Here is a 22,043-nt window from a genome sequence, read left to right on the forward strand (position 1 = left end):
AGGGAAATGCAATGAGGTAATTATATTTAAGTGAGGGTTAGTATTACAATGGCTAGGGGTTAGAGGGTAGTGCTACTGGCAGAGATCAGGCTGGCTACCTTCTCTGGGTAGGTGCCAGGATCATTCTGCAAATGAATGCGACACTGTACCTCGGGCACAGGTGTCAAGGAGAGCATGTGGCTCTTTTTGTTAATATGTTAATTACGTCCCTTCTTCTTCTTCTTATTCCTCCAGGACCTGGCTATACCAGTCCTAGGAGTAGACGGAGGCAACGACTCTGGGGTTAGGGCCAGAAACGCCGGCAGGAGCTGAGGCAGCGGTAGCCTGAAGGATTTCAGGAGAACACCCTACTTCGGGTCTCTGCAGCAACCGTCGTAGAGGTGGAACCTACTGCAGGGGAGGCCCTCACTTCGGCTGCTGTGACAGCCGTCGTAAGGGGAAAACTCCAGGCTGACTCCTGGTTGGGCAGTTCCTGGTTTTCCAGAGGAGGTATGAAGGTTAGGTCTGCCGGAGGTTCATCCTCGGGCGACAGTGATGAGGGTGAAGAAGACTCATGGACTTTGGGTTGGCCATGGGCTGCGGTAAGCTCCATGCCTGTTGGAGGATCTCCTGTAGGAGGATCCTTGGTTAGGTTTGGCGCCGGCGCTAGCTCGGGGCAAGGCGCAGAGGTCAAGTTCGGTGGTGGCTCTACGTCCGAGGCTGGACGGAGCTTGGCACTGCTCAGTGCTGCCAAGTGGCACTGGCAGAGAGTTGAGGTCGACTGGACCTGTGACGGGTACCGGAGGTGCAATACCTCTCAGCGTGCCCTTGGAAATGGGAGACAGAGGCTCCTGTCTCTTGTTGAAGGCTAGGCCTTGTGGAAAATGGACAGTGTCCGCTGCTGGTAGTTTGCTAGGGCACCTAGGCCAATTCGTGGAGTGCCCTATTACGTTGCAGGTTTTGCAACGGAACTGTGAATGGTCAATCTCCCTCCTTGGTAGCGGGGGAGACTGTTGGTGGACGTGCTTCCTGGAGGAAGTAGAACTTCGATGACTCCTTGCTTTGGAGTGATTCGTTGTTGGGGTTAGGACCCCTAGGCTTTTTGGAATGCGAGGGAGACTTCATGTCTTGCCCTAGGAGGAGGTCGTAACCTCCTGGAATGTAGCTTGCAACTGCAAGGGTACAAATTCTGGAAAAGTGAGGTCTGGTGACCCTCAATTGGACGGTCGGAAGGATCAGTTTAATGTGATTGATACCTTCAATGGTGATCAATCGACGTCTATCAACGTTAGCCCCTCGGGGGATTCGGTCTTCCCGTAATCAGGGAGATTTGAGCGCCAGAGTCGTCGTAGGCTCTGACGTGGCTTGGCTGATAAGGCTTTGGAGGGGTGCGACGGTTAGGGCCCTTAGCTGTGGGGTCCTAGAGAAGAAGGATTGGTGACGGCCATTGCGATGGCCGGAATATTGTGGTTCGCGCACCCTCCGTAATTTGCAGACATGTGACCCTTGCGGCCACAGTCTCGGCAGAACTTGTTCCAGAACCTCTTCCGTGGCACTGGATGATAAGGCCGAGATGGCCCCACAGGTTGCGAATCTGCGGAGTCACCAAGGCTGGCAGTGTGCTCTGGCACAGGTGAAGAGTCCTCTCTGGCAGTGATTTGACGTGGGGAGGTTAAGGAAACCTCCGTTGAATCATCCTCGGAAGCAAGTCCGGGTTAACTGGTGGGCTTACCTCTTCCAAAGTGGAGGAGGTAGGCGGTAAAATGGTAAGAGGCTGAGATGATGCGGGAGAAACGTCTGGCTCTGACACTGGGTCAGGGCCAGGTTCACAAATAAAAGGGATGTCTGGGACATCGGAGGCACTAGCCTCTGAAATCTAAAATATAGGGTTGATTATCTGGCATGCTGCAGGTGTCCGGTGCATCTGGTAGTGGGAGCTGCGTCCAGGGGAGATACGGCTTAAGTAAATCTCGGCCCATATCACCTGATAAACATCTATGAAATTGGTCCACTACGCCCAGGCGGCACAATGTGGTTTCCTTGGTCACCTGGGTCCAGAAAGGGCATTTTTACATTCAGAAGGACTGAAGGAACAGAATAGAGGTTACCGTCAATCCCATTCGAACTGAATTTCTTCGTCCGCCCGGATTTTGGCACCCCTAGGCAATGCCTTTCTGGAAATAAGGTGGGAGACCTGGGCTTCGGTGTCGGCCATGACTTGTACCCACCGATAGGGCGTAGGAGACAGTTCATCAGGCAGGGCTACATGGTAGCCTTGGAGAAGTTCACCCTGGAAGCTCTCCTCCCAAGGTAGAGAACCGACTTGGGCACTGGTCGGAATCCACAGCATGCCACGCACACAACAAGTGGTGCAGAACCTCCGCAACCACCTCTTAGGGTGGCCAGCTCATGGTCTCGGGCTTGGAAACTAGCAGAGAGATTGCGTCATCTAGGAGAGCTAGCTCATGCTTTTCTCTCTTCTTCTCTTTCCTTTCTCTCTGCTTCTCTGGCTATCCTCTCTGCTTCTCTTTCTTTTCTCTCTGCTTCTGCGGCTTTCCTCTCTGCTTCGCTTTCCTTCCTCCCTTGCTGGCGCGCGGCAGCAGCCTGCTGCGTCGTTTATCCACTGGTCAAGGTGTGGTTCCAGTGTAACCAGCCTCCCTGCCCGAGTTATGAGGGCTCCGAGCTTCTCTAGCTCTCTGGCAAAGAAGTCGCGGGAAGCAGGGGAAGACATTTCCCTTAGGCTACAGTAGAGGCTCGGAAGAAAATGAAAATAATGGCCAGGAAAGGGTACTGAATGGAATAGGAGTGCCTACTGTGGAAAGTGGCACTCCACTTGGAAATGGGTTCTGCAATGTGGTAATGAAAAGTGAAAAGACTGGGTGCTCGGTGGCACTTTGTGAATGGCACCTTCTGCTGAGGTGAAAAAATCGAATGAAGTGTGCTGTGTACGTCACACTTACGGGCGTTCCCAACTTGGGAGACGTTGGAATGGGCTACCTGTAGGTCCAATACAGGTGCACGGCACTTATGAGGAGGGCCGTTCCTTGGTTCAGTGATCCAAAATGGCGGATACTCTATAATGAATGAGCGTTCCGTAGGACGGACACGCAGGTTATAGGGCTACCTGTACGTCTGTACAGGTGCGCGGCACTTATGAGGAGGCGTTTCCTTGGGCAGCACTAGTAGTGCTGGTATGCGGCACTTCGGGAGGCGTTCCCTCGATTGGTCCGAAGGATCACTGATCCTCGTACACGGACACACTAATTATTTGGGCGTTCGTAAGGACGGACACGCAGGTTTAATGGGCTACCTGTACGGCCTGTACAGGTGCAATGGCATTTTTATGGATGGCGTTCCTTGGAGCACTGGTATCGTGCTGGTGTGTCCCGGACACTACATGCAGTATACTTAAATATACTGAAGTGAAATGGCACTGCTCATGGCAGAGGGTAATAGTGGAGGAGAGAAAGTAAAAGGTGGGAGTACTTCAGCAGCCAGTCGATGGACAGTGTCAAGAAATTAGTGGCACTGTAAAATGGTAAGACCTGCGTGCACTGGTGGTGGCCAGTCCTAAACTGGTAACGACTTCCTGTCTGGAAGTAATGAATTTGGCGTGCCACACTGTGCGAATTGTGCTTGCGGTATACGCAAGTCTTTCGTGATAAAGAAAATGAAAAGACCACTCGGGCAACGACAGGTGATGGAAATTCTAGAAATCTCAGTCACTCGCTGAAGTACTCGGTAAATGAAATAAATAAATGTTGCAAACTGCAATGGACACATGCGCGTACGTATCACGCTGTGTAAATGAAAGACACAAGAGACTAAAATAAGGTTTTAATTCGGCATGCTATAATTAATGGTAAGATGTAGTACTCTTGGCTTCGTGAATACTGGGTTCTGGTTTTCTCTCTCTCTCTCTCTCTCTCTCTCTCTCTCTCTCTCTCTCTCTCTCTCTCTCTCTCTCTCGGGTCTTCGAGAGGGTGAAAAATGATATATGAATGACTCCCTTATATTTGAATTGAACTAATGTTCGTTTAATATGCGCAACTTGCGTTAAATTATCTACTTACGTAACGTTTTTAATGAAAGAATTGCTTTTGGATAACGTTTTATGATGATAACGCGCTCGTGTGAACGATTTTTACGTTAATGTAGCGGCTCGCGCTTACGAAATGATTTGCGTTTTCACAATATGAATTTTACAACGACGCGTTTTTACGTTAACAATTCTTGTGATTTACTCTACTTGAGATTTACGTTAACTTTATGTAAGATTACTAGGTCCCCGTGAACAGTGAAATGACGGTAAGGATTTTAAAACGATGTTAGCAAACAATTGTAAATGAGGTTACGTTAAGTGCGAAGTGAAATGAAACTTCGCTCAGCGCGCGAGTGAGCGATGCGAGGTGAAACATGTGAGGAGAGCTGACCAGCGCGGGCGAATCAGCTGATTCTCTGTAAATGCGAAGGCAATTTACAACACAAAATACTACTTTCTTATTCAAGGCGAATTACGTTAATTTTCTGGCAGGACGATAGATACTAGTACCGAGATCGATATTATTTACGTTAAAACTTTGAGACTTACGTTACTTTGCTTAAATTGTTTAGATAATGTTGAAAGAGAAACAAACATGGCTGCCGCTGTGAATGAGACGAAGGTTGGTTGAGACCGCGCAGGCGCGAGAGAGCTCTAGCTGAATTAGCCGAGAGGTAAGCGGTTACCAACACTTGGAATGAAACTAAGTTAAAAATGGATTCCCTAACATATCACAGACAAGAATTGTACACTTCTTTTGCCGTAAACTATTAGTAAAACACTCCTAACTAGCTAGGCTTTCAAACACAGCAATACACCCTGGCAAAGCACTTCCTAGTTTTGATCTAGTTCTTTCTGGCATCTATCTGCACACGTGTTCGTGAGAGCTCCTACGAGGGACAGCACAAAGTAACAGCAAAATTCGCGGGGCAAATTGTTTGCTGCTCGCCACGCTAAAATAAAGCTCTGGCGCGTTCGCCGTTACAATAATAAGATTTCTACCTACGCTCTTTTAAACACTTCTACAATAAAAATACTTAAACGTACCTTAAGCTAACATAGGTTATAAATAATCATATTAATGAATGGAATACCTTACCGTGAGTCAGTGTGTCTTCTTTCCCTGCAAGTGTGCTTGATTTTACGCTTTCTAAAATAATTTACAGTTTACGTTTTACAACGGATAACGCGATTTACAAGCTTTTTAAGCAAGCTAGGTTCAATCCAGGCAAGATTCGCCAATGTTACGTATATAGGGCCTCGTGGAGAAGCTAGATACGTAAACAGAAATGATTGAGGGATTTCAAGAGGGAATTGCTTGAACTTACCGTAACTGATAGTTATGATTTTTCTTTCTTTAGAGGGAGGTCGCCAGAAAAACTCAGCTCGTTACTTTAAACCTATTTATTTACAAAAAGGCCCGTGCTGGCCTGGAGAAAAGTTAAATGATATTGGCCCCCACATTGGGGACTTATAGTCTCATTCAATTCAAGCTGATTTTCATTCACGTGGGTTGTTTAACAACTTGCGGCAGAGAGACGGCACGTGACTCATGGAATCTGGATGTCGTGTTCAGTGTGGACCTTTGAAGAAATTGTGGCTCTTTTAGGAAAGTATGGGGGCCCCTTTGTCTGAGGCCTGGGTCATCGGCGCGCCACTCACGCCCTGGGTAGGCCTAAATTGGAAGGCAGGTAATTTGACCTCCGTCCGAGATCACGTCTCGCGGCCGACTGAGGCAGAATTCAGTTTGGGTGCTCGGGGGTTGGAGGTCAGCTTAACCCCCCACGATCAAAGGCAAATCTGGAAAAACAAGCATACAGCCAGCAGAGGGGTCACAGGAAAGAGAGCTTAAGGTATAGGTCTAAGAAGTACCAATCTGCCTACACCCTTCCCTTTTGTAGATACGTCCCTACAGCTGATAAAATTCTTTTCCCCCAACTGGGGAACTTCCTATCTCTAGCTGGCGGGTTTTGTTTCCCGCGGTTACTAAAAATCAGCTGATATTCTAAAGAAATGGCTGCGTTTTCCAAATAAAATTATTTAGTTAATTGCGGGGTAGACGAACGATCTTATAAACGTCACAATATATATATATATATATATATATATATATATAAAGTATAAAAGACCCATTAAAACATTCGAGTTTAATGCTAAGAGTGTTTTAATGGACCTTTTATACTTGAGACGTATCCTGTTTTAAAAGAATTTATTTACATATATTATATATGTATACATATAAGTATAAGCATTTACAATTTTACACTTATCCAACCTACTCTTTGAATGCGTATGTTTATATGCCTAGACAATGTATGGAAGGGCATTATTCATTTGGAATGTGAGCACATCCTCAATGTACAATCACGACTGAAGGTATAATTGTAGGGTACACATACAATCCTTATAATAGTACGTCGTTTCCTTATCACGGAGGAGTGCGGACATACATCAAAATCTACTCTATCTACGCTACTACATTTGAATCTCCTCGGAAGCACAAAAAAAGGCTATATGTCCACAATAGAATGCAATGGTCTTTCAAATGTAGTTTTGTTATATATGTATATATACTATATATATATATATATATATATATATATATATATATATATATATGATATACGTATATACGTACATATATATCTATATATATATATTGTGTATATATACATATATATCGTGTATAACATAGTTTTATATATATATATATATATATATATATAAAGAGAGAGAGAGAGAGAGAGAGAGAGTAATCACGCCCTCCATCACATGATTAAATTCACCGAATTCACTTATAGAAGGACTGGAATATCTGTGCAAAAAAAAGCAAAATAAAAAATAAAATAAAAAATAAAGAATGAAAAAATAAATAAATAATAAATAAAAAATTTTAAAACTACTACTCAAATCATTCCAATTCGCGTACTTTACCTAGAAACAGGTGAGTTCGTCAGAATTGCAAAGAAGCGTAATATCAATCATTTCCTTCCTGGAAAACTTACGCTTCACAAAGGTGGGGGGGGGGGGGATTTGGTTGGATGATGGGGGGTGGGGGAGGGAGGGGGAGTCGGTGTATACTGAGTCAGGTCTTAACCAGAGACAGAATCAGTTAGCTGATTGTCAACGTTGGGACAGTAGAATTAGCCAATCTAGACGAACGTGAGAAAGACACATAATTGAAACGTTTCTTATCCGGGAAACGATCGTATTTTAAAGGTGTTCGAATGAGGGAGACAAGGGAACATAATAAAAATTCCGTAACGCAAGACGGATTTAATGGGGTTAGGTTCGTCACATCGGAGGTTGGGGGGAGGTTGGGGGGGGGGGGGGGGGAGACTTTAGCCTGTTTAATGACGTCAGACAAAATACTCATCGAAGCAAATCGGAAATAGCTTATTGGAAATGAGAGAAATGAATGTCATCTTTAAATAATAATAATAATAATAATGATAATAATAATAATAATAATAATAATAATAATAATAATAATAATAATAATAATAATAATAATCTTGCTATATCTTATAATAATAACAACGGCGACTAGGCTAAAAAACCACGTCATCTTTAAATAATAATAATAATAATAATAATAATAATAATAATGTAAACTTGCCATATCTTATAACAATAACTAGACTCAAAAACCACCAGTTGCTGCGTATACCCGACTATCATTTGAATGGAGGACGTGATTTTATTCACTAACCTACCTCTCTCTCTCTCTCTCTCTCTCTCTCTCTCTCTCTCTCTCTCTCTCCAAAGCTTGACAGGAGAAATTAGTACCATCTTTTAACTTCATGAAAGTTTTAAGACTTCCGTCAGCCTTAGTAGTACTAATGCTCCTATTTTATCGTAACTATCTTAACAGATGAAACGAGTATACATTCTCTCCTGAAGATAGTAACTATCGTAACAGATGAAGCGAGAAAACAATCTGCAACTTGTCATGGACTTTCGATAAGCATGGATGCTTTGAACAAACAGTCCACCTGTGATTGGGGTTGGGTTTCCTTCGGGTTAAAATTACCGTACATGCGTCGTCTCTCTCTCTCTCTCTCTCTCTCTCTCTCTCTCTCTTTGGCGCCAATAACCTAGATGTTGTGACGCCGGTTTTAAGTCATAATATTCTCTCTCTCTCTCTCTCTCTCTCTCTCTCTCTCACACACATATATGTATACATATATATACATTATATATATATATATATATATATATATATATCTATATATATGTATACAATGCATACTGATAACAAACAATAGACGTAGCCGTAACCAGGCTGGGACAGAATAAAGCCAGCTCCCGGCTACGTCAGACAGGATGATCAAATATTTTATTTGCCTACCGACGGTTAACTGATATCTAAGACTAGATAAAAAACTATTAATAATGAAATTCTTACAGGAAATACATAACACTACTCTAATTTTGTTTAAAAGGTATTTTAAGAAATAGGACAAACAAAAAATACAAAGAGCTACGCGTGTTGTTAGAATGTGTATACGCAAGTTAAAACGAAGTAAACTGCAGTAATGTTTTGTCTCGGAAAATAACAAATGTGCCACAATATCATAACATGTAATGCAATTAAATATAACCCATGAACTAATATTATATATTTAAAAAATGCCCTACATTCCAGTTAATCTTAGTTATGTCTAAGTTAGAAAATGATAAACGCATCGATACTTCTCGAGCATTTAATCACAACTAAAACAAACATTATTTTAGCGATATCTTGCTTACAAGCAAAACTATCCAGGGATAGAGGAAACAAACTCACAGCACTGAGAGAGAGAGAGAGAGAGAGAGAGAGAGAGAGAGAGAGAGAGAGAGAGAGAGAGAGAGAGGTCTCTTTCCGTTCCTTTCCCCCTTCTTAACATAAACTTTTCAATACCCAAGTCACTTCGTGTACAGATCCAGATCAACACGCCGAAGTCAGCTGTGGGGAGCAACATACCTTTCTCTCTCTCTCTCTCTCTCTCTCTCTCTCTCTCTCTCTCTCTCTCTCAATTAAGAACGCTAACCGCAAAGTGCGATAACAAAACCTAACTAGTTCCAACTTTAATCTGTCGAAACATAAAAACAAAGATACATTATCATGTGACAGTCATATAATATTATTGACATTAGTAGGGAAAAACTCTCTATCGCGAGAGTATTTATAATGTTGAAAAGGGTCCACAATAATACAAAGTGTTAAGAGTCCGTGTATAATTTTTAAGACTTTACAGAAAGCTTTCGAACCCTTCCCTGATGATGAACCCTTTCTGTAGTCTTAAAAATTATACACGGACTCTTAACACTGTATTATTGGGGACCCTTTACAACATTATTGATATTATCGGCCTAAAGGTAACAAGCATCAAAACCCCTTAATCCATTAAGCGGATAATGACTGATAACACCAAAGCATAAGCATCAGTCTATCAGTGATTACAGTAGTCTTTGAAGATAACAGATGATGACTTTATAACGCGATTACATCCATGAAGGAATGGCATTATTTCGTTATCATAAAAAAAAGCAAGAACAGAATTAAAAAATCTGGTTGCATGTGGATTTAAAATGAGTCTGTGAACCGCCTGACTCGGTCCATAATCTACAGATTGTAATGTAAGAGTACCGATATAACGTTTGCTAGCTACGATAATCTTGTAACTGAACTGGTTTATCCGCGATGAAATTTGTACGAGATGGCACCCGCCTGAATCCATCCGGAAAAAAAAGGCGTCTCCTTTTTTTACCAGAAACTCACATCGCTCATAACATTGGCATTTAAGAGTTCAGGGGTTGATGACCTGCCCCGAACTATATCAAAGATGTTTGTGGCGAAAAACAGACAACTAATATTCAACTTGATTTACTTAAAAAGGAAGCGCAGGACGTCTTTGTACGAGGTCATCCAACGTTCAAGCTGAAATACTTTTGAAAAAGTTCCGGAAATTTCCAAAAGTAACGATCAAAGACCCCATTCAGCTTCTGCCGACACCTTAAGGGGATGAATGGCGAAAGACAGGCCCAACTTTGTTTTGGGTGTTTCTGGAGAGAGAGAGAGAGAGAGAGAGAGAGAGAGAGAGAGAGAGAGAGAGATATTCAACTCTACTCATTCTCTCACGCCAGCCACAAGACAACACATATCCTCAGCGGCCGCCGCGGATTGTCTGAGGCTCAGTCGCCACCTAGCAGTGTTCGAGTGAAGACATATTACGATCTCCTTCCGCGGTGTCTCTGTCTGTAATTAAGCCCCGTCAATTGGAACGGGCATTAACGCTGGAACAATTGATAACAGTGGCGTGTTTTACGATAAGCTAGCGAAAAGAGACACGGTTGGTTTACGCATTTCCAGGACATTTGTGTTTAGGCCGATTTGTCGTTCATCTTCCTGGAGAGAGAGAAAAAAAAAATGATTGTGACCACAACAAAAACTTTTCCGGAAAAGGTATGTGATATTTTTAATGGTTCTGGTTTTGTAGTATGTTCTGCACGTACCTGTTTATTGTTGTTTACGTATAATTGGCCAACGGAACATTTTATCCTCTCTCTCTCTCTCTCTCTCTTCTCTCTCTCTCTCGTAGGTATCAAATACTCGCAATAAACTTCCCGTCGCCGTAGAGTGACACTATACAAACACGCCATTCCAACTTCGGAAGCTGTGACACGGAAATATAAACACAAATGTAAACAGATAAAAATATTAAAAATATAAATAAAACTCTCAGGTTCTATGAGAATGTAGGCTTCGCGGAGAGACCAGAAGAATGGTCTTAGTGCCTCTGCCTGTTTTATTTATTTGTTTTATTTATTTATTCATATTAAAAAAAGTTTAAGCGGTGCTATGGTCCTATATATGTTGGAAAAACAAACATTAGACCTAACCACCTCCCCCTTCACCCCCCTTCCCTCCCACCAACGCCTCTCCGCCTCAGGGCTCCATCAAAATTCATATGTATAGACCAAGTATTATACATTTCGGGCCCCGTGCGATCTTTATATTTGCTGTTTACTGGTAAGAACTTAAAGATGCACCTTTTTCATTTATTCATAGTGGAAAACTCTTCGTATGTTTCTCAAACAAAGATTAAGTTTGGTTTTTGCATTTATTATTTTTTTTTTACAGTACACGCATGCATATGTATAATCTGTGAGTATTTGAGAATATAAAAATTTTGTCATGCGTTAGACATGTTATTTGATCTGGCTGGCTCCATTATTCCAGTTCACAAGCCTTTAAAAATGAGGGTACGCATGCAGTAATAATAATAATAATAATAATAATAATAAATATATACAAAACACATAAGCAAGACGAAAAAACCGTAACGGACATAATAATAATAATAATAAAAAAAAACACTCACAATAATAATAATAATAGATACAAAACACATCAGACGAGAAAAAACTGTAATAGACACTTTGATAAGAATAAGAATTATAGTAATAATAATCATAGATAGAATAAGCAGTGTCAGAGATGGATGAAGATAACTTTACAGAAAATCTACCCACAATGAGAGCCGTTATTAGCAGCCAGTTCTCGGGTAAGAGAGACAAAACAAGGATTGATCCGACATCCAGCTTACTCAGGGAGCGTGCTAAAATCTACAGTCAAACAGCGTGTTGTTTCACTAACGAAAATTAAAATAAATACGCTGTTTTATTATAAATAATTGTTCTGTGCTGTTTATTATGCATATTATCTATTTTTTTACATTTTCATTCTAATAAACAAATCATTAATGTCCCAGTCACCTCACGAACAACAGGAACAGCTACAACAACGGCAGCAACAAAGTAGTTCGTAGGCTTACTCCCCGAGTAAGCGAGTATGAAGAATAAAAATTGGAAACTGAAGTAATGAGCTACAATCAAGGATATATATTAATGTATCTTTACGATTGTTTTTTTTACCTTGCTGGCGTGATTTGTCCTCTCTCTCTCTCTCTCTCTCCTCTCTCTCTCTCTCTCTCTCTCTCTCTCATTATTATTATTATTAGTATTATTAGTGATTAATTAGGCCGCCTACGTTTAAACTCTTGGGAATTTCATTTCATCCATTGCTTGCAGTTGCTGTAATTATTAGTGCTGTTCCTTCTCTTGTTGCTGTTGTGGCTTGCACGACGTTTTACTGCTCCACAATTTATTCAGTTATTATTATCGCTGTAACTCGGATGCTGTCAATTTCCGTTTCAGCGCTGAATGACCTCGTAGGTCCCAGTGTTTGTACTTTGGCTAAAATTCTAAATTCGATCCATAGGTCTCAGTATTTGTACTTTGGCCTAAATTCTACGTATATTCAATTCAATTCTATCACACTCAGACCAACCAATCGCAAATGCACCTCTCTCTTATTAGCTAGACAGTTTCACACACCCAAGTTACCGTAATTATCTGAGCTCATTAAAATCGCGACGCTCCAGAGTTCCAAGAATCTTATCACGGCCATCACTAAGCTACCGGAAGTAGTGAGTGGCGTCACTGAGCATTAAAAGAAAAAAAAAAAAAAAAAGAAGGAACTTCGGCGCAATCGAGTTTTGTGTACAGCGTATAATGCTGTATAAAACCACTGACGACCGGTAACTCTCCAGTTGCTCACCAGATGCGGTAGAGTGAGGGTGCGGCCCATGGCTCCGGAAAGCGCTGCCAGTTGCACGATCCATGGCTAAATTTAACCCTGAATAAACTCAAAACTACTGAGGCTAGATGGTTGCAATTTGGTATGTTTGATGATTGGAGGTTGGATGGTCAGCATACCAATTTGCAGCCCTCTAGCCTCGGTAGTTTTTTTTTAGACCTGAGGGCGGAATGACAGACGGACAAAGCCGGCACAATAGTTTTCTTTTACAGAAAACTAAAAATGGCATTATTAATATTAGTCATTTGATGTTACTGAAGGCCCTTTTTTCTGATCCAAATACGGTTATCTCAATACCGTTACTAAAACCTTGGCCGAATGGAAGTCTTCGTATTTGACTCATCGTCATTGCTATAATATACTCTTTATTTGTCCTAATTGTAACCAGTACTCAGTGACGTTACCCAAATTATTCGGTAAGAGTATCACCCAGTATATGCTGTTATTTTTTTAAATATAACTTTCAGTGTTACTGATGTTAGTCACAATTTTCTTTTTCATCTTGGTACTGTAATTTGTGCTGTCTTCATTGTATCTGCATTCTGTATTTGAATGTGGTCATGAGCTGAAATGAACTATTATTGTTATTGGATTTCGTTGAGTAAAGTTTGAATCGAAAACGTCATCTCTTGATCTGCTAGCACATCACTACTATTGTTACTATAGTAGATTCACATCAGCCGTGCATTTGATTTCTATGCCCGTCCCTTATGACGCTCTTGATTGGCTGTTGATAAGCCAATCACAGAGATTGAAACTCTCAGTCTCTCTCGAGAGTTCACATAGGCAGGATGCATGCTCCCCCTTCTCCTGAGAGACGTATCTCTCAGGAGAAGTGGAACATAAAACCTACCCATGCGAACTCTCGATAGAGACAGAGTTTCCATCCCTGTGATTGGCTTATCAACGGCCAATCAGGAGCGTCGTAAGGGACGGGCCTAGACATCAAATGCACGGCTGATGTGAATCTACTATAGTAATTCAGGTACATCGGTTCCTTTGTGGTTAAACGCCGTGCCCCTCAACCTACCCCGCACCTTGCCCCTGCCTTCCTTCCTTGCTCTCGTTTTCTTTGGGTCGGGGCTAGACTACGACATTCATTAAGTAGCCAGCTCAATTGGCTAATGCTCTTAAAAGAAAAAAAAAAAGGAAAAGTATAATTCAGATGCAATGTAAGTTTAATTGTCCCAAGGACCACTCGTGGTTTTTGAGTTGTTCATCTCCAACCTTCTAAACAAGATCTTGACATCGAGCGGTAATGCAGTGACGTTTGTTTTTGTTTGTATGGTGTTTTTACGTTGCATGGAACCAGTGGTTATTCAGCAACGGGACCAACGGCTTTACGTGACTTCCGAACCACGTTAAGAGAGTGAACTTCTATCACCAGAAAAACACATCTCTCACTCCTCAACGGAATGGCGGAGAATCGAACTCGCGGCCACCGAGGTGGTACGCTAACATCATACCGACCACGCCACTGAGGCGCTTAAATGCAGTGACGTAAGGGAATCATAATACAAGTGTCAAGCTACAAACTTTCTATGAGGAAATAGTCTTCCGTGCCAAATGGGCTTCAAATGCCAGACGTAAGTTTCATGCCAGACTCCCTCGGTGTTAGACGTGACACGAGTTAGCTTCAGTGTCTCCCGTCTCATGCGCTTTGTTCCTGAATTCCCATCTGGGATAAGTAAATCTCAATCTAGACCTCTCTCTAAGATTTATCTGGGGATTTCTACTGGCCTTTATAAAAAAAAAAAAAAAAAAAAAAAAAAAAAAAAAATAAATAAAATAAACTCATCTTATTATAACACAGGCATCTTTCATATCTGTAAATTTATTTCGTACGTTTTAAATTATTTCTGGTGCAATCTTACTTTTTATCTATTGTAACTTATTCTGCCCTACTGTTTTAGCCTTCGAACAAGTTCGTATCATAAACAACAGAATATTTTTTGATGAATTTTAGCTTCCAGACTGTTAAAAGCAAGATGAATACTGTCTTTCTTATATCGAAATGTCCCAGCGATAACGAGGTGTTCATCTACACGGTTATATGTATCTTCGTTATCATTATTATTATTGGACACAATTTTCTGTGTCGAAAATGATGACAATGGCTGCAGGTCCACAATAATATCGCGGACCTGCAACCATTATTATTATTATCATTATTATTATTATCAAGGAACAGATGATCCCCTAGTCGGGGTCGCTGTTTTTGGTGAGCATTTTCCAAGGATCAAGAAGATCAGAAGAAAGTCATCTGGATAATTTAAAACCAATTCCTGTATCGACGGAGGTTTTGTACAAAGTAAGACATCTTTTTTTCTTTAAATGTGGACGATCAATGAAAATACAAAAGAGGTCTTAACTTGGACCTTTGGCAATACCCTTTGGAATATAATATATATATATAGGTATATATATATATATGTATATATATATACAAAGTATAAATACAAGAAGTACTTTGCTGGAACCTTTGGCAATACACTTTGATATATATATAATATATATATAATTATTATATATATAATATAAATACTAATATAATTATATTAAATACAAGAAGTACTTACTTGACCTTTGGCATACACTTTGATATAATATATCTTAATATATATATTATATATATATATATATATTATAATTATAGTATATAAAGTGTATTGCCAAAGGTCAGTAAGTACGTTCTTGTATTTTCATTGATCGTCCACATTTAAAGAAAAAAAATGTCTTATTCTTTGTACAAAACCTCCGTCGATACAGGAATTGGTTTTAAATTATCCAGATGACTTTCTTCTGATCTTCTTGATCCTTGGAAAATGTTCACCAAAAACAGCAGGCCCCGACTACGGGGATCATCTGTTCCTTAATAATAATAATAATAATAATAATAATAATATAATAATAATAATAATAATAATGGTTGCAGGTCCACAATAATATCGCATGTGAGTATTTATGTCTGTCTATGATAATAAAAAGCTTTCGAACCTTGTACTAGGTTCATCTTGACTGAAGATGAACCTAGTACAAGGGTTCGAAAGCTTTTATTATCTATTTAAAGACCTAAAAAAATATAATATATATATATATATATATATATATATATATATATATATATATATATATATGTTTAATTAAACTGAATATAGAATTTAGGCCAAAGGCCAAGCGCTGGCCTGGGACCTATGAGGTCATTCAGCGATGAAACGGGAATTAAGACTAAAAGGTTTGAAATGTGCAACAGGAGGAAAACCTCAAAGCAATTGCACTATGAATCAATCGTTAGGAGAGGGTGGGACGTAAGGTGGAAGAAAGATAATATGAAAGGAGGCTCAATAAAAGGAACGAAAGGGGTTGTGGCTAGGAGCCTTAGGAAGGGGACGTTGCAAAGAAGTCTATAATAGCAACGCTTTCGAAAAAAAAAGCGACCTGATATAACAAACAAACTGCAATATGATGCTAAGATGCTTAAAAATGAAAGCTTTTAAATCTTAGTATTTTGAAACTGAAGGAGGAAATGATATTTGGTGAATACGTGCTTTTCATCATTGAGGGAAGGTTTATGTGACAGCTCTCTCTCTCCTCTCTCTCTCTCTCTCTCTTCCTCCTCTCTCTCTCTCTCGCTCTCTCTCTCTCTCTCTCTCTCTCTCCAAAGTCTTGTGGAACTCTGAATTGCATACATGAAAATCTTCATATTCTTCGGTCCGCTTAAAGATAGGAATCTCTATACTTTGTATTTAAAGAGCTCCCAAGGTTAGTCGCTGGAATTTACGCAACTGCCTAGCAGCGTGGAAGGGGAACTTTCCTCTCTCTCTCTATCAAGTGTACGACAACCACCATTACGCGTATTGCTGCATCTTCGCTCATTGCCATAATAATGATATCTCCCACTACTGATTTAGACTACAATTTAACTCCATCATTCTTTTTATCATTCTTGATGGTGACGCAACTGTGCTATCATTACAAGTGTTGTAATAAAGAATACAATCTTCACCGTCATTACAATTGTTGTTGTTACTGTTGTTTTTTGTTGTTGTTCAGGAGTCTTGCTATCACTGCAACACAACAATTCGGAAAAATTCCAATGTATTTTTATAATCCCTGCTGCGGCCTTTATCGTCATCGCAACCACTGTTGACGAATCTTGGTATCACTACAAAAATTCATGGCTTTCAATGCAATTATTGTTATTATTTTAATTAAAAGCACCTCAGTGTATAAAATCTCCCTTATTGTTAAAAACACTGCAATCATTATCATCATCAACATCAGTATTACTATTACAATCGCCATTTTTATTGTTGTCAGTAAATAAAGAGAGAAGAAATCGCTAAATATAAAATCTGACCAAATTCACCCACACTTTCAATTGCATATAAAGATAACACGATCTCCAATTTAGGTCTGGTTGGTTATACCCAGGAGGTCTACACCAGTCCTCCTGATTCCTGTCATACCTTACGTTAAGACAAAGGCCTGTGGCTACTCGGGTGCCAAATATCGCAAAACCCCGCGCGAGCACTATCGGTTGCCTGCCCCGTCAGCTTCCATTTGAGGAAAAAAAAAAAAAAAAAAAAACAAAAAAAAAAAAAACACGATAGCGAGAATATCTCGGAACTTCGCTCATTTCTATCCTTCGACCTGAAAATAGAATCCTTACAGATACTTTTATGAATAATGACGTCATGTAAGTGACTCATCGAACTGCGCTGTGAATGCTTATGAACATAATGGCAGTCTTCGTTGGTGTTAAATATGAGTAAAAAGTAAAGTGTTGACGTTGTAAGTTATTTATGAAGAAAAAACGTATGTACAAAAATAGGAAAATTGTGGTTCTGTGCAAGCATATGCAAGATGTTACAAGGGACGGAAAAAAACAATTACCTAGAATATTTTTCAAACAATTGTTGCAAAACCCTTATCACGATAAAACGAAAATGAACTGGTTGAATGGAATGATTGGAAGTTGGAGATACGAATTAACTTAAGGAGCTGTCACACTAGCGAAATTTCCGTCGACTTTTGAATTTGACGTCGACTTTTCATGTTTTGGCGACGACTTTCTGGTGTCGTCGTCACGAATTTTGAAAACGGTACCGATCGAATTCAACCTATCGCTACCGTCGACTTTATTGTTTGTTTATATCTCGGAGAGCGCGCATTTCCAGTCATCAGATGTAAGAAGGGTTCTTGGTACAGTGGACAAGATTGCCAGAACAGTTTTTGGTCGAAGATATGGGGAGAGACGGTGCGTATGGGACCATACGGATGATAATTTTATGAAAAAGGGTCTTAAATGAAAAAATTACCAAGAAATCACCATGCGACTCAGGGAATACTTTCCTGAACTTGCTGATCTTTATATATATAAACACGCTATATCGTGAATATCAGATTGTTATATAGTCAAGGTCTGCTCTCATTATGTTTTTTGTTTGTTTGTTTGCATTAGCAAATAATATAAGCAAAAATCTTTAAAATTTTTGCAGTCTTTCTTTAGCTTAATTTATAATACAGTCTGACTGTGGTTGTGTAAACGAAGGTTACGAATAGCCTATCTAGGATAACCGTAGCTTATTTTTTTAAATGAAACTTTTCACGTCCCTTTAACCAGGACAGAATCCAATGACTTTTTTTTTTAAATTCTATGCAACATCATTAAACACATGCAAGCACGACTCACTAGTTGCTTTGTGTTATAAAGCATAATTGATTTATCATTCCGGGAAGTCACAGCTTAGATGGTTTGTTTACGTTTTGACGACGACAACCACGGTAGAAGAGGAACGTGTGTGACAATCAGAGTACGGAATGACGTCGACTTCTTTGGAAAGTTGACGACAAACTCAAAAAAAGTCGACGGAAATTTCGCTAGTGTGACAGCGCCTTCAGGCTACATGGTGGAAGATAACACAAACACACACACACGCACACGTTAACGCTCCACACCAAATACAAACCAGAAGTTAGGCTGGAATTTGAAGAAACCACAAATTCATGAACCTGTTCAGAAAGCTGCTACTGATTGAAAGATATCAGCAAGCTCGCAATTATAAACTTAAATATATATAGCAGGTGAGGCGAAGTAGCTATACTGGATCGTGGGACTGTGACCTCGGATACAGCGCGCCAGAATCGGAAGGCATCACTACCGGTACTACAAAGAACCGGTAGTGAAACCGGATAAACAAGGCGTGATCCGACCTCCAGCTTACTCGGGGGGGGGGGGGCGTTGTAAGCGTGCTGAAATCTACGGTCGAACAGAGCGTTGTTTCACCAACGGAAATTGAAATAGATACGCTATATTTTATTAGACATCATTTTTCTGTACTGTTTAACATGCACATTATTTATTTTTTTACATTTTCATTCTAATAAATAAATCATAAATATCGTATCCTAAAATTCCTGTATCTTTAACTCAATGCGAAACACCCTTTTTAAAGACCTTTTTAGGCTTATCTATAGGGCTTTCCTACCGGCCCCCCTCCCTACAAGTAAAGAAGAACAACAACGAAGTAGTTTGTGTGCTTAGGCTTACTCCCCGAGTAAGCGAAACTACCGGGTGGTAGTTTTCCAGGCCTCTGTAAAACTCAGGTTCAACCAGGGCTGGAAGAAAGAGATCTGCAACCTTGCAGATATTGAAGGAGAAATGATTAATCAAACGGCCACGTAAGTTTTACCGTTTAACTGCGCGAACAGAGGAGCATCGGCGTCACAGCTTCCCCGCGAGACGCCGTATCAGAATTCATACGTTGTCTGCGGTCGACGGTTAGGGTCCTAAACGTATTTGAGGGTTCAAAGCCACGCGATGACGTAGAACCGTAAGCGTGCTTATCCCAAATCTGCTGCCCAAGGTCGCGGATGACCATATCGTCGTACGCAATGGGCAGGCAGGAGGACAGTATATAAAGCTGCTAGGTAAATACCCAAGAAAGTCTGTTGAAGCATAACCGGTTACCCACATGTCCCCATCTCTCCGTCTCATTCTGCATCAGGTTTGCATGTGCTTGTTTGAGTTGTTGTGTAAGTGTGCTTTGTGTTTCTGCGTATGTGTGCACCAACACTGCAGTAAAACATAGTGATACGACACATGTCACAAACAGGTTGACGACAAAGTTAACGACCGGAAGTGGTGAACGATTCCTTGTTATAATGCCGGACAATCTTATTCGAAGCAATGGTGACGACTACCTGCAAGTCGTAGACTTGTATCAAACCTGTATGTGGTGTGTGTGTATGACAAGTTGCCAACATGTGGGTAGACAAGACTAGAAGGATTACCCGTGTGAACTCAGGAAGGCAATTAGAGGACTATAATGTTTAAGGTTTAAATGACTGTGATAGAAACATGGTTATAATATAAAGACTGCGATGGATAAAAAAGAAATCTGAGAAAGGTTACTATAGACAACACTGAACAATTCACATGAGTGGTAAATGAAAACGCAAAAAAAAATATGTCATAAAGAAGATACTTGTAAGTTTGTATTAGCAGAGTTGAAGGGACATAAAAAACAATAAGTTTAGGGACAACTGTCATGAAAGTTTACAAGAAAAAAAAGTTTTATTTTTCTTTAATTCACACGTATTAAATTTCATGCTTCACTGAATGGAATAGCACTGCAATTCACTTTCACATATGACTGTTTGATGAATTTAGAGTTATCCTGATTAAGACAATTCCTAATTTACAAACACACACACACACACTAAACCAATGCATTCTTAGCATAATGAATAACGCTTCGGCACAGCCTGAAAAAAGTTTATCCTGATTAAGACACACTTCCTAATTCACAGAAAAACACACACACTATAAACCACTACATTCTTAATGAACAACGCCTCTGCACGACCTGAAACAATATGAAGAAAAAGATATAAAGAGCAGTCAGTGTAGTAGTACTTGCCCTCGTCCACAGAGAGAGAGAGAGAGAGAGAGAGAATTAAATTTTTCTGCTCTAGGGTCAAGTGGTAAGATATCGTCTTCACACACATGAAAAGCAAACACTACACGGAACGGCTGAGTTCTGATGTGACATCGGTAAAAGAGCTCTTTCAACTACGAAACTAATAAAAGAGCTGAGAAAATAAAGTCGGAGAGAGACTTCGTCCTCACTTTTCGAGAAAGGGGTGTTTAAGGTCTGCTGGAGTTAATGGGAATTATGAGAGGGTTCTTCTTAACTTCATATGGCACTCGGACGTTCGTGATAATATTTGAGTAAGAGGGTCAAATCGCAATTTTAGTATTTGGTGTTTATACAACAAAGGGACAAGCCCTGTATATTAAATGGATATGTGCTAAGTATAGGACATGTTTATTTTTTTTTTACATAAACAGACATAATATAATATATAATATATATTATATATATATATATAGATATATATATATATATATATGTGTGTGTGTGTGTGTGTGTTGTGTGTGGTGTGTGTGCGCGCATATTTTACATACATTATATATTATATATGTTATACACACACGTCAACGGATGTCTGCACTTTTCCCACGATCATACCTGCCCTATTAATAGGAGTATTTATGTTTAATTAATATATATATTTTATTCTACATAAACAGTACATATATACTATATATATATATATATATATATATATATATATATATATATATACATACTACATACATACTATTATATGTATATGTGTGTGTGTACATATTTTACATACATAATATATTTATATAAGCAAGCACACACTTTCCCACGGATATGTGCTAAGTATAGACTATATTTTATTCTACATAGACATATTATATCTATATATATATATATTATATATATATATATATATAAATATATATTATATATATATATATTTACACACACACACGCACCTCCCCACTTACTTTTCCACCTTTGTTGTTAGATGGAATAGAAACAGCAAGTATGAGGAAAACAGAGAAGACGATGGATGTAGTAGAAATGAGAATGTTGAGATGGATGTCGGGAGTAACAAAGGAAGATGGGATTAGAAATATATGTATATATAAGAGGATCGACTAAGGTAGTTGAAACATCAAAGAAGATACAAAAGGGAAGGCTTCGATGGTATGGACACCTGTTACGAAGAGAAGAACATGCGATGGAAATGGAAGTGCGGGGTAGAAGGAGGAAGGGAAGACCAAGAAAAAGATGGAGTGATTGCGTAGGGGAAGGTTTGTTATGAAAAGTTATGGACGAGAACGATGCACAGGACAGATAGCGATGGAGACGACTCATTCATAATGGCGGCCCTGTATAAAAATGAGGTAAAGCTGGGAAGAAGCTGATACCCAGCACAGACGAATAACGGTCAAGTACATAATGCACTACAAAGTTATTTATAAAAAAAAAAAAA

General features: G+C 39.8%; 2 protein-coding genes across 3 annotated transcripts in view; one reads left to right on the top strand and one right to left on the bottom strand.

The window, feature by feature from the left end:
• The window catches only part of LOC135195001 (tetratricopeptide repeat protein 1-like), a 297,291-nt gene that overhangs the window by 51,693 nt on the left and 223,555 nt on the right, over positions 1 to 22,043 (bottom strand). The gene's annotated exons all lie outside the window — the stretch shown is intronic.
• LOC135195000 (transient receptor potential channel pyrexia-like) overlaps positions 10,169 to 22,043 on the top strand; it is a 112,261-nt gene continuing 100,386 nt past the window's right edge. For both annotated transcript variants that reach the window (XM_064221268.1, XM_064221270.1), the window contains exon 1: positions 10,169 to 10,469. The gene's annotated coding sequence lies outside the window, so the exon portion shown is untranslated. The remainder of the gene's footprint in view (positions 10,470 to 22,043) is intronic.

The sequence above is a fragment of the Macrobrachium nipponense genome, chromosome 15, assembly GCF_015104395.2.
Source record: "Macrobrachium nipponense isolate FS-2020 chromosome 15, ASM1510439v2, whole genome shotgun sequence".
Taxonomy (NCBI): Eukaryota; Metazoa; Arthropoda; class Malacostraca; order Decapoda; family Palaemonidae; genus Macrobrachium; species Macrobrachium nipponense.